This window comes from Miniopterus schreibersii, assembly GCF_964146895.1.
Source record: "Miniopterus schreibersii genome assembly, chromosome: 1".
In the NCBI taxonomy this organism is placed as follows: Eukaryota; Metazoa; Chordata; class Mammalia; order Chiroptera; family Miniopteridae; genus Miniopterus; species Miniopterus schreibersii.
Window position 1 is genome coordinate 175,072,095 of NC_138101.1, and position 12,125 is coordinate 175,084,219.

Sequence of the window (12,125 nt, forward strand, 5' to 3'; positions counted from 1 at the left end):
CGGTTTGATTCCCAGTCAGGGCACATGCCTCGGTTTCGGGCTCGATCCCAGCAGGAGGCAGCCGATCCAAGTTGATGTTACTCTCTCATCAATGTTTCTACCTCTCTCTACCTTCCTCTCTCTCTCTCTCTCTCTAAAAATCAATAAAAACATATTTAAATAAAAAGAACTCAGAGAAGAGAGTGGGCATCTTCCTGGGATACTGAAGAGGGAGAGCACCAAAGGGGTCCTGTGTGAGCAGGGCCTTTGGGGTCCATGTGTAAGTTCATGGCAGAGGAAAGGGGGGAAATATTCCAGGCCCAGAAAAGAGTATAAGCAACGTCATGGAGGCACAGGGACACACCCCCAACAAGCCTCCAGTAGTCACAGGGTACGTGGAGAGGGCATGAAGCAGCACAGGGGGGTTGAAACAGGCTGTGACGGTCCCTGCTTGCCTGTTTTAAACTTTATTTTAGGGAAATGGGGAACCATTGAGGGTTTTTAAGCAGTTGAATGACTCAGTCAGGCTCATGTTTTCAAAAATAATTCTGAGGTCAGGGTGTGAGATGGGTTAGAAAGGTAGAGACTGACGGCCAATTATTCAAACATAAGAAGAAGAACAGTAGAAACTGAAAGAAAGGAACTAATCTGAAAAGTTTAGAGGGAAAACATGAACAGGAGTTGGCAGCCGATGGGATGCAGAAGCGTGAAAAGGAGAAAAACCAAAGTAGTTGCTGAGGTGGTCACTTGGGAGGCCGCGGACAGGAGCCACGCTTCAAAAACAGGCAGGCGAGCAGGTCTGGGGGCGAAGGAGGGAGCCCAGAGGTCCTGCTGCTAAACAGTGAGTCCAAGACCTCTTGCCACCACCAAATGAAGACGGCTGGCAGGCAGCCACAAAGCAGATCTGGGGCTAACCAGAAGGATTTAGGTGCATCGGCAACCCCAACAACTAAAAGCTGGTCCAGAGGAAGAAAAAACAAAAAGAAGCAGTGGTAAGAAAGCTGGGAAGAAAACGGGCAGCCCAGGCCCTGGGGCCGAGGGTGGGGGGAGGGGCATCCTTTCACAGCAAGGGAGCGATGAACCAAGTCAGCTACTGCAGAGGAGTTAGGAGCCGAGTGTGGAGGGCGCCCACTGGACTTGACGACACCGGGCAGAAGCGTGCAGAGCTTCCCGAGGACAATGAGGGTCCTGCGCAGTGCTCATCAGCATCTGCCTCCTCGGGTGTCAAAGAACTGCGTCGGAAGTCGAGCTCAGAACATAATTTATTTATTCAAAACTAATGAGGGGAGTTGAGCCTATTAGGTTTAATCATTGCAAAGATACAGCAACATAAACAGGTATACAACTAATTACCCCTCTAATTTCAGATCATTAAAGATGCACCATCAAAGGAAAAAAAACCTCTGAAAATTAAGGGCCACATATTGTTGACCTCCACCCAAATATGGTGGGTGCGGTGATTCTTAGCAAGCACTCTAGAATCAACACATTAGGGTTCAAGTCCAGCTTTGATCTTCTAGCTGTGTAATCTTGAGCCCAATTTTTTCATCTGTCAAGTTAGCATAATAATAGAAATAACAAATACATGGAAAGCTCTCAACATACTATTTAGCCCATAATAAAAGTTGACTTATTATAATAACTAATCATTATGATAATAATGCTTCATTTCCAAGTTAAGATATATATGAAGTCCATTATAGATAGTTACAAATATTCATTCTTTTAAAAAAAAGTGTTTTTATTGATTTTAGAGAGAGGGATAGAGAGATAGAAGCATCAATGAGAGAAACATCGATCAGTTGCCTTCTGCTGGCCCCTACTGGGGATCAAGCCCACAACCTGGGCATGTGCCCTCACCAGGAATCGAACCAGTAACCTCTAGGTTCATGGGTTGATGCTCAACCACTGAGCCACCCCCGCTGGGCCATTCTTTATTTTTTTAATCAATAACTATTTTTGAGCCATTTCCCTCTATGTACCAACCATGGCTCTAGAGGTTGGGCATGACAGAAAGAGAGAGAGAAAGGGAGGGAGAGAGAGAGGCTGAGGCCCAGTTTCCCAGCACAAGCAGCATAGTCTAATGGTGTAGAAGGTAAGTTAACAATTAGAAAACAAGATGATCTAAACAAAGGAATGAGAGAGGTGCTGCAAAAATACACAAGAGGAAGCACTCAGTGCTCCCTCGGGTCCTGGCGAGGGAGAGGGGCTGTCAGGCAAGGCTACAAACACGAGGCAACACTTCAGCATTACAAGGGAATCTGCAAAGAAGTTTTTAAGGATAATAAATATTAAGGTACCATCACACACACACACACACACACACACACACACACACACACACACACGTGCACCCTCTGGAAAAAATGTCAGAGAAAGAGGGAGTTCTTCGCCCAAGGGCAAACAGCAAGAGGAAAGGAGCTGGAAGCAACCCAGGCTCTTGTCATCCAGCTCAAGGAGACATTTTGGCTAAAATACATCATCACATAATATTTACCACCTGAGTTTGGGCTACATGCTCTACAAAGCAAATTAAACATCTCCAACCTGTCCTCTAAAAGTGTAAAATTTCAAAATAGACAAACTAATATAAGAACTTTGATGACAAGCTATCCCCAAAGGATTGTGTTCTCGAACAATTCTGAAGTTCAGCTTGGTCCCTGAGGTGAGGATCTTAATAGATTTTGCCCTTCCCTTTGGAGATGTCAAACACCAGGAAGGAATATTAAAATGGCATGGTTTGGGTTCTCAAAAAATTAAAAATAGAACTGCCATATGATCCAGCAATATACTGGAGAATATATTTCTGAGTATATACCCAAAAGAAGTGAAAGCAGGGTGTTGAAGAGATATCTGTACACCAATACTCATAGCAGCACTATTCACAACAGCCAAGGCGCTAAGCAACCCAAGTGTCTATGAATGGGTGAATGGATAAACAAAATGTGAAAAATACATACAATGGAATATTATTCAGCCTTAAAAAGAATGGAAATGCTGACATACTACAACATGAATAAACCTTGAAAACATTATGCTAAGTAAAATAAGCCAGTCACAAAAGATACTGATTCCACCTACATGAGGTACCTCGTAGTGAAATTCATAGACAGAAAGTAAAGTGGTGCTTGCCAGGTGCTGGGGGTGGGGAGAGTTAGTGTCTAAAGGGTACAGAATTTGAGTTTTGGAAGATGAAAGAGGTTCTAGAGGTGGATGGTGATGACAGCTACACAAAAACGTGCATGAATTTATGCCCCTAAACACTTAAAAATAGTTAATATGGCAAATTTTGTTATTTATAATAATTTAAAACAATATATATTTTTTCACTGTGTGGTTGCCATGCCCATTAAATAACTATTCGTGGTCCTTTAGGGGCAAATGAAAACACCTTGTTTCTGATACTTAGATGCAATGCCATATGAAGAGTGGGTGAGAGCATAAGACGAGGCACATTAGAAAGTTCTTTATCCAAAGGAGCAGCGTCCAGGTACCATTCTCCAGAAATGGGCACCTACACAACCCACCAAGGAGGTGGCTTTGTTGGCAGCCACCATCTGACAATTTTTAATTAAGATAATCCCCATGTACCAGCACCACCCCATTAGGGGATGACTGTCAAAGTACACATTCCAAAAATTACAAATTGAACTATTTGCAAAAGCATTAAGCAAGGCTTTATGTAAGACCCACAACTAATATTCATAAATCAGTTGGTGCCTTTGGGAGCCATCTAGTTGAGCAAATAATAGATGAACACAAGAAAAGTTAAATAATAAATCATAAAAGAAATCTATGATTATGCTCAATTAAGTAGTACATATAATTAGCCCTGTAACATATTTGGAGAAGGGAGAGATTACTAGGGGCTGGACTGTTCCAGGAAGACTGACAGAAACCACTCCAAACTGGGAGAAATGCTCAGGACTCAGTAAGGAGAAACAGACAAACTTGGTTCAAGTGGAGGGTTGATGATGGGAAGTGGTAGCAGATAAAGAAAGAAAAAGAGATTGGAGCCAGATTAGAATGGCTCTTAAAAGTCAACTTCATGAGTTTGGATTTCTATCTCTCCCCAGAGGGAAACCATCAGCGAGGTTTTTGAGAAGGGGTGTTATATGACATACACGGTGTTCCAGGGCAGGATAGCTTTGGAGAGGGAGACCCTTCATGGATAGAAAGCAGGACCCCAGACCACTTGGGTATATACCCGAGGGCTACTAAGCCACAAAAATGAAAACAAACATGTGCTCTGGCTTGGTTAAAGCTATGACTTTGAAATATGTCAGGCCATACGCGGACATCTGCATGGAATTTTTCTTGAAGGATATGCAGGAAACAGTTGACATTGGTGACTTCTTAGGAGTAGGAGGGAGGTGGGGGAAGGAAGACTTTTACATTTCATTGTACACCCTTGTACAGTGTGGATACACTTAACCATGTGCATGAATTCATTTTATAAGTTAAAAAGTTTTAAAAAATGACAACAGAAAGTGTTGAGTAGTGTTGGAGCTCTAACCAGCAAATTCAAAACATTTCTAATTATAAGGGAAATATGTTTCAATCTTATTTATACCATATCTTAATCTGTCACATCGTGCAGATGTTGTGAGAATGACCTAAAAGTAATAGTAAGAGTATATAGAACTAACTGCAAATCTAAGGCTTTACTTCAAAACAAACAGATGTTATGAGTCACCCACAATAAAACACCTCCTTTTTTGTATATTTAAATGAAAAATCTGCCTGAGTCTATTCCAAATCAACCCCTGAATGAAAAGGAAAGTCAGAAATAATATCCCACAGTACCTTTGACAAGATATATTCCTGGCTCAGTAAATGGCTTTTTCGCTCTTCTAGTAGCTCAGACCAAAACCAATTGGATCATCCTTGACTTCTCTTTTTTCTCTCATCCTCTATATCCAAATTCCATCAACTCTACCTTAAAAATCTATCCAGAAGCCAGCTGCATCTCACCACTCTACCACCACCATCAGTGTGGTCCATCATCTCTAACCTGGACCACTATCGTAGCTTTCCTTCCACTCCCTGCTTCCACTCTTATCCCCAACAGTCAGTCTTCCACGGGACAGTCAGAAAGAACCTCAGAAACACAAATCCGAGCATGTCACTCCCTTGCCCACAACTTCAAGTGGCTTCCTATTTCCAATGGCTTCCTATCGTGTAGCAAAACCCCAAAGTCCTTGCATGACCACAAGCCTGCACAATCCAGACCCTGTTTCCTCTCCAGCATCAACTCCTGCACTCTTCCCTTGCTCCCTCCACTTGAGTCAAGCTGGCTTCCTGACCATTCCTTGGTCAGAGCAGTGGCCTTGTCCTGGGGCCTTCATACTCAACCTAAATCTCTTCTCCAAACTCCCTCTCCCTCCCCGCACTTCATTTGGGCCTCTGCTCATAGGAAAACTCACCAGAGAGGCCCTTCCCACACATCCTACCTCAGATAGAACGACCTCTCTTTCACTTCACACTGCTTTATTTTTCCTTTGTACCACCTGAAATTATGACACATACTCATGTGTTTGTTGTTGTTTAGAACCTGTCTCACCCAACTGGAACATGAGCTCCTTGATGTCACACTCTTTTTTATATGTACACTGCTATATCCCCTGGGCCTAGACTATGTCTGGCAAATAAATGAGAGTTTAATAAATAGTTGTTGAAGACTGAAGTAAGTACAATTCAAGGCACTCAAGATCACTGGACAAAGAGATTTCTGAAGCCCAGAATGAGACATACACATAAAATGAAAAGCAGAAACATCATTGACAGGCATATAAACCCGTCATTTATCTATGGCACGCTGGGAATCCACGTGCACGCTCGACATTAACTCATTGCTTCGAGACATCATCTGTGTACCTTCTGGAGGGCCATTCTTGAGGCTTTGTGGCTAAAGAGCAAATACTGTAACAAGTTCCCTCCTCCCTCTTTCCAGAACCAATGAACTTAGGCTGAAAGCTCTGCTGAAGCCAGCAAGCAAGCACTGTCCCGACCGGAAAGCCTAGAATATTCAGTTACTCTGTTGAGGGGATCTGGACAAAGCCCCAGCCTTGGAACTAGGAAACTAGGTCAAAGTCAGGGACCTTGAGAAAATCATTACACATTTCCAGTCCTGTTTACTTGACTGTAAAGTAGGAATGATGAGATCTTCCTTGCTTTTCCATGCAGGCATTATAAAATAAAATAAGTTGATGCACATACAAAGGCATCCTGAACACAGCGGACTATACATCACCCGTGTGACCATCATCTTGTAGTAGCCGATTTCTAGCTCACACGTCCTTCACTAACAATAGTGAGGTTTGTCGAAGCAAGGATCCTCCTCTGCTCAACCTTCACCGATTTCAACTAAAACCTTAAATGTTCTTCACAAACTGAACCCAAGCTATCCTTCTGGTCAAATCTCCAGCCCCTTCCCGGGCTATATCCTACTCTTCACTCCCTAATCTAATCATGCTCTACTGAATATCTGCTCGGGGCTAAATGCCTAGGACCGCATCACCGCCCTTCTTCCATTAGAAACATCCGGGGCTCTCCCCAACCTGAACTAGAAGCTTCCTCCTGTAAGCTCCCTTTCGGGTGTCCTGTTGAGTCCCCGGACCAGCAGGTCTCCATCTGATCCCTTTTTGCGTCCTCAGCACATAACAGTGTAATGTACACAGTAGGTGCCCACAATGTCTGCTCTTTTTGAGTATTTCTCAAAAGGCTCTCTCAGGCCTTTCCAGCTCTAATTCTCTTTGGCTTATAGCTCAGAGTCAGTATTATGGAAGGCCACTTCTTAATTTTCCATCCCGAGGAAATATGATGGAAGGTAAAAATTAACTGTCCCCTCTTAGGGGGCTTCTGCAAACAGGCAGGAACTGAGTAGAAGGACAGAATGAGGCTAGGGACCGCTTTCCAAGTTATGTCTTTCAAGTATCTTTGTTTTAGTTGAAGTACTACGAGTTCTCAAATGAGACACACCCATGTTTAAGTCTGGTACCAATGGAAATTATTTTCAACATGTTCCCGCTCAGGGTTACCCAAGTTTCTGCTCTTTTCCATGACGGAAACTTCTAAACTGACTAGAATTCAAAGCAATGATTGTTCTTTAGCTGTCAAGGTGCCCTGCTATTCTTTTCATAAATATCCTGGATGATCTGAGCCAAGTTCAATGCAAAGTCTATTTTTTTCTAGCCCTGTACCTTTTCACTTGCTAAATTTATAGCATTCAAATGAAAGGAAGAAAGGAAGCCCCGCTTTTGCCCCCACTGCTAACACGATACATGTCTGGGTTTTCATTGCCCTTGTAATTACACCCTTGGCCAGGTCTGCACAGGTATGGTGTGGAAATTAAACATCATGGCAAAGCCTGAAATAAGGCCTCATGAGGTAGGAAGGGATGGCTTCATAATATTTCCTGCCGCCAGAAGAAGGAAAGAGAAAAATCAGACTGGTCTGGGAATGTCACAAGCTCACCAGACAATCCACTGAGAAGCATCTTCTGTCTATGACTGCCTCTAACCCCATTGCGCCGTAAGGCTGGGATCCCCTGTGGTTTGATATTCAGCTAAGGCTGGCTGAAAGTGGAAGAACTGGGTCTTTAGACTGTGAATTAAGAAATAAGCACAGCAACAAAGGGAAACATGCGATGACATTTTCTAAATATTTACCAAGGGGAGTTGGCAATTCAGCGAGTGGAGCCAGATCTGACAGTGAATTCTCCTGACTGCCTCCTACACCTTCCCTCGATCACTGTTTCCATCTCCAAAACCACGTGACCATGGCCTTTTGGGGCTGTCAGAGGAAAGCAGCATCTTTATGATAAACCCAGCCAATGCTACGCAACGGCTCTGGCACACAGGCCACCGCATCTACTCTACCCCTCTTCCTCAGATTTTTTATCTAAAAGAGAGGAATGGCCAAAGAGCTGTCTGTAAAAAACTGAGTCAATACAACCTACTTTTAAGGCAAAATACTTCTTTCCACAGTAATATTTGGCTAGTAATAGCCACATGGCTTTGAAAGCCAGTATCCATGACCTTCCCTGCCAGTCCTCATTATAAAATCCGATTTCTCACCAGCCCACACAGCACAGTCTCGTTCAATCTTCATTTTCCCAAGTCAATTTACAGATGTTAATCTGCAGGTCCGAGGCTATAAAGAAACATAACGGATAACGAAGAGATACCCTTTGTACCACTTTAAACCTTCCACTGCTCCTTTTCCTACCTTTTCAGGTATTGGATAGAGGGTAAAATTTTGTGTTTGATTTTGATTTAATTGACTGAGCTTAGATTAAACAGGTATCTGATAGTCCCAATAATTCCCTAAAGTCCTTCCTTTCCCCCACAGCCCCAGAAATGCTACATAATTACTGGTCTTGAGATTTGTACTGTCTCCAGATAGCAATGTGCACACACCTTGTGTAAAAATACAGACCTCTGTAAACCTAACAGGCAATGGGGGGGTTATGGGAGAGTTTAGAGTTTAATGCTCACTAACATCTGTCCCACCTATCTCCAACACATTTTTTTAAAGATTTCACTAAGATGAAAGTATTGAATTTTACAATATATACTCTCGCAAAAAAACACACAAAAAACCCCCACAAAACTTCAGTGGGTTAATTAGGCAGAACTCCAGGAAATAAACTCAATTTTGGCCTTGAGAGAGAGAGAGACAGGAAAGAAATGGGATGAATGAGAAGTATACAAAGCATGCACCAAAGCTACACACAGATAACCAGGTAACCTGCAGTTAGGTCTCACCTTTAAGCAAGTGACTACACAAGTAGAGGCTGTGCAGTGACCTCCAAGGTTCCTTCCCACTCCAATAGCATTTGTCTCATGAATTTTTTATAGTCATCCTCTGTCCTATCACACTGTCCTCATGCATCATCAAGGCCTCCTGGCCACTTCCAGGACTGAACAGAAAATCTGTTTTCAAAAAAAATCCATGCTTTGATTACTGCCAAAATTACAGTTCTGTCCTTGAAACAATGACCTGGACATAACGGGCAAAGCTAAAACACCCTTGAGCAAATGTGTCCAATACCATCGTCAGGTAATATTCTAAAGCTTCTCTGATATAAGCAGAATTACTATCCAAGGTCTTGAGAGTAAATGATTGTGAAGCTAACGATCCTACCACCAAATCTCTCCAACTTGTATTTCTTTCTATATCTCTCCCGGCCGAATGTCTAACCTTAAAAAGAGGGTAGAACCAAAGAGCTGAGTTTGAATCCTGGCCCCACCTCCCCTCAGCTGTGTGATGAGAGGCAAATTATTTAATCTCCTTGAACCTGTTTCCTCACCTGTAAAATGCTGATAAAATGAGCTACCTTGCAGAGTTACTATGACAATGAAATAAGATGCTATAAAGAAAACGATGAGCATTCATTCACTCATTCCACAAAGGTTAATTACCCTAGTGCCCAGCCACCAAGCTAGGCACTGGTATCTAAAAGATGGAGGGGAGGGGGGTATGAAAACTGTTATTATTTTTATTGGCCAAAAACAGTCTGTTTCCAGAACTGTCAGATTTTTACTTTAGTTCAAAACTTTCATTCACACCTGGTTTGCCTAAGTCATTTTTATTTTGTCAGATATGATCCCAGGTGGGAGTCTGCCTCCTGCCACATCTCTCCCTAGCTCAAGGCCAGTCATCTAGCAGGTGTTCTGCTAGAGGACACCATCAGAAACTTGGAAGAAGCAATAACCAGAGCAAAAGGTGGTATCTCAGCTCTCAGCCGGGCACCACTCAGGGACACTTGATATGCCTGTGCCACAAAGCCCGTCCTGGATGCCTGGGAGTTTTCAGGTGCTTTCAGTTCCACGCGCAGACTCTGAGTCTTCTGAGAACTCGGGATCAACAGAACTGGCTCCTCCCCAGTCACTGTGACTGAGCCCCTGATAGAGCAAAGAGCAACAGCTAAGGGGTCTAAAGGCTACATTTTCATAAAGCAGGGTTTCCGTCTTTCAGCTGTGCTTTACTCCAGAGTTTGATCGCGCTCTGCATAAATAACCCACCTCCGAGGAGTCCGCTGGTTTCAAGGCCAGTGGGCTTTTCTTCCAGGTGACCCTAATACTCTTTTCCCTAGCGGGTCCATAGCCCTCGGGCAAGTACAAGCCCAGCTATGTTGAGTGCTGGGTGTCCAGTACACTTAACTTTCAGCACTTACAAAACAAAACAAAAAAGAGTTTAAGATATTCTGGAGCTCAGGGCTTCTAGCAAAAGAGCAAAAGTCTCGCCACGGAATAGGAAATAACCTGCCCTGGGTCATGGGGGTGGGAGGTGGTCAAAGAGGGAACTCTAGAATAAAATCTGGAACTATTTGGAAGCTAAGGATAGGTTAGTGGATAGTATAGAGGTGCCTACATTTTTCATTTGCAGACTCCCCTCATTCAGGAGCCACCTGAATCTCTCCTCAGACACTGACGTATAGATCACGCCTCTCTCGAGGCTGCGAATTCTGTATGGCTGCCTCTCACCTGGAGGTCACAGCCTAGCCACTCCTCACAGGAGCTCTCCCTACAAAAGCTGTCACTATATTTTACACACACACACACACACACACACACGCCCATCTGATGCATCTAACTTTTTTTTTTAAGGTAGCTTCATTTCATTTTCCTTCAGCGAGTTAAGCTCGTTAATATTAATTCCTGGCGCTGCTAACTGCTCACTGAAAACAGTGGTTTGGATATTAATAGGCTATAAATCAAAGCCCTACCTGGTGCTCGTTGTCACGGAAACAGTACTCAAGCCCACAGCTACTAGGAAGTCTGGGCGGGTTGGTGGGAGTTGGGGGTTGTTTTAAAGCTCCTGCTATTTCTCCCACTTTCTGCTGTTTCTCAGGGCCAAGTTGTTGGAGAAAGAGGGACTGGTGAGGCGTGAGAGTAGACTGGGCCACAGCAGCTTGCAGAAGCCAAACTCTTTGGAGAGGAAAGGGTGGGGGTCCTTGGGGTACGGTTTGGGGCGCTCGGATCTCCCCTCCCTGGGGCTGCACCGGGCCACTCTCTCCGCGCCGCTCCCGGCGCCCGGGGGCCGGTGCCCCGCTGCCCTGCCCTGCCCGCCCTGCCCGGCGCTGGGCTGCCCGGGGAGCGCACCGCCAAGTTCCCAGAAGAGAATCCGAGCAGCCCCGGCACCGAGAACGCCGGCTGCGGGAGGCAGGGGGAGGGCGGCGCGAAGGCCCGGCGGGCTGGAGGCAGAGGCCCCTTTGCCCCCCAGCCAGAGTCCCGGAGGAGGCAGCCCAGGGCCGGAACGCCCCCGACCCCCTCCCAGCGCCCCGGGCGACGCTCCAGGGTCTGCCTCTCCGACGCAAGCGCCCAGCTCCCGAGCGCCTCCCAAAGCCCGCGCGGATCCCCGCGCCCCGGGGTGTCCGCTGCCGCAGCCGCCACGGGCCTCGGGCCCCGCTCTGCCCCCCGCTCCGCGCCCGGGTCCGCGCCCCCGCCCGGTCCCCCGAGCTCCGGCGTCAAGCGCCCCCTGGGCCCAGCGGCTGCTCCGCGCTCGCGCCGCGCGCCCGAGCCTCGCGCACCCGCACCCGCACCCGCACCCGCACCCGCACCCGCCGCCTCGGGCCGCCGGGCCCTCCCGGGACTCACCTGCGACGGGGCTGTAGCGGCGGCCGGCCCGGGCCCGGGGGCGGCGGCGGCGGCGGCGGCGGCGCGGGGGGAGGAGGGCAGCGCGGGGCTCCTGGCACAGCGGCCGCCGGGCGCCTGGTGCTGCCGAGCGGCGGACCCGCCCAGAGATATAAATAACATTATCTGAGGAGGGACATTCCTGCCGGGGGACATCGCTGCTGCCGGGACCAGATAGTCCCGCGGCGGGGGCGGGGAGGCGGGGCCGCAGCCTCCCGCAGCGCCAGGCCCAGCCCCACGTCCCCACCCACTCCCGCACCTGCCAATCAGCCTGCGCGCCCCGGGGCACCTGCGGGCCTCCGCGGGGCTCCCGGGCGGGCCTCCGCCTCGGGGCGGCAGCCTGGGCCCCAGACGCCCGTCGTCCGCGCCGCCGCAGCGCCCGCAGTCGCTCGCCTCCCCAAACCGCGCGCTCCCCGAGCCCCCTGCGCGGGCAAAACGGTCTGACTCCGCAGCTCGGGCCTAATTCGCGCGCCCGGAGCCGGGAGCGGGGAGCCTGGGCACGAACAT

At 47.1% G+C, this 12,125-nt stretch overlaps 1 protein-coding gene across 2 annotated transcripts in view; it reads right to left on the reverse strand.

Moving 5' to 3' along the window:
• The window catches only part of SPTB (spectrin beta, erythrocytic), a 111,116-nt gene extending 99,470 nt beyond the window's left edge, over positions 1–11,646 (reverse strand). For both annotated transcript variants that reach the window (XM_081116177.1, XM_081116178.1), the window contains exon 1: positions 11,583–11,646. The gene's annotated coding sequence lies outside the window, so the exon portion shown is untranslated. The remainder of the gene's footprint in view (positions 1–11,582) is intronic.
• Positions 11,647–12,125: the final 479 nt, after the last annotated feature.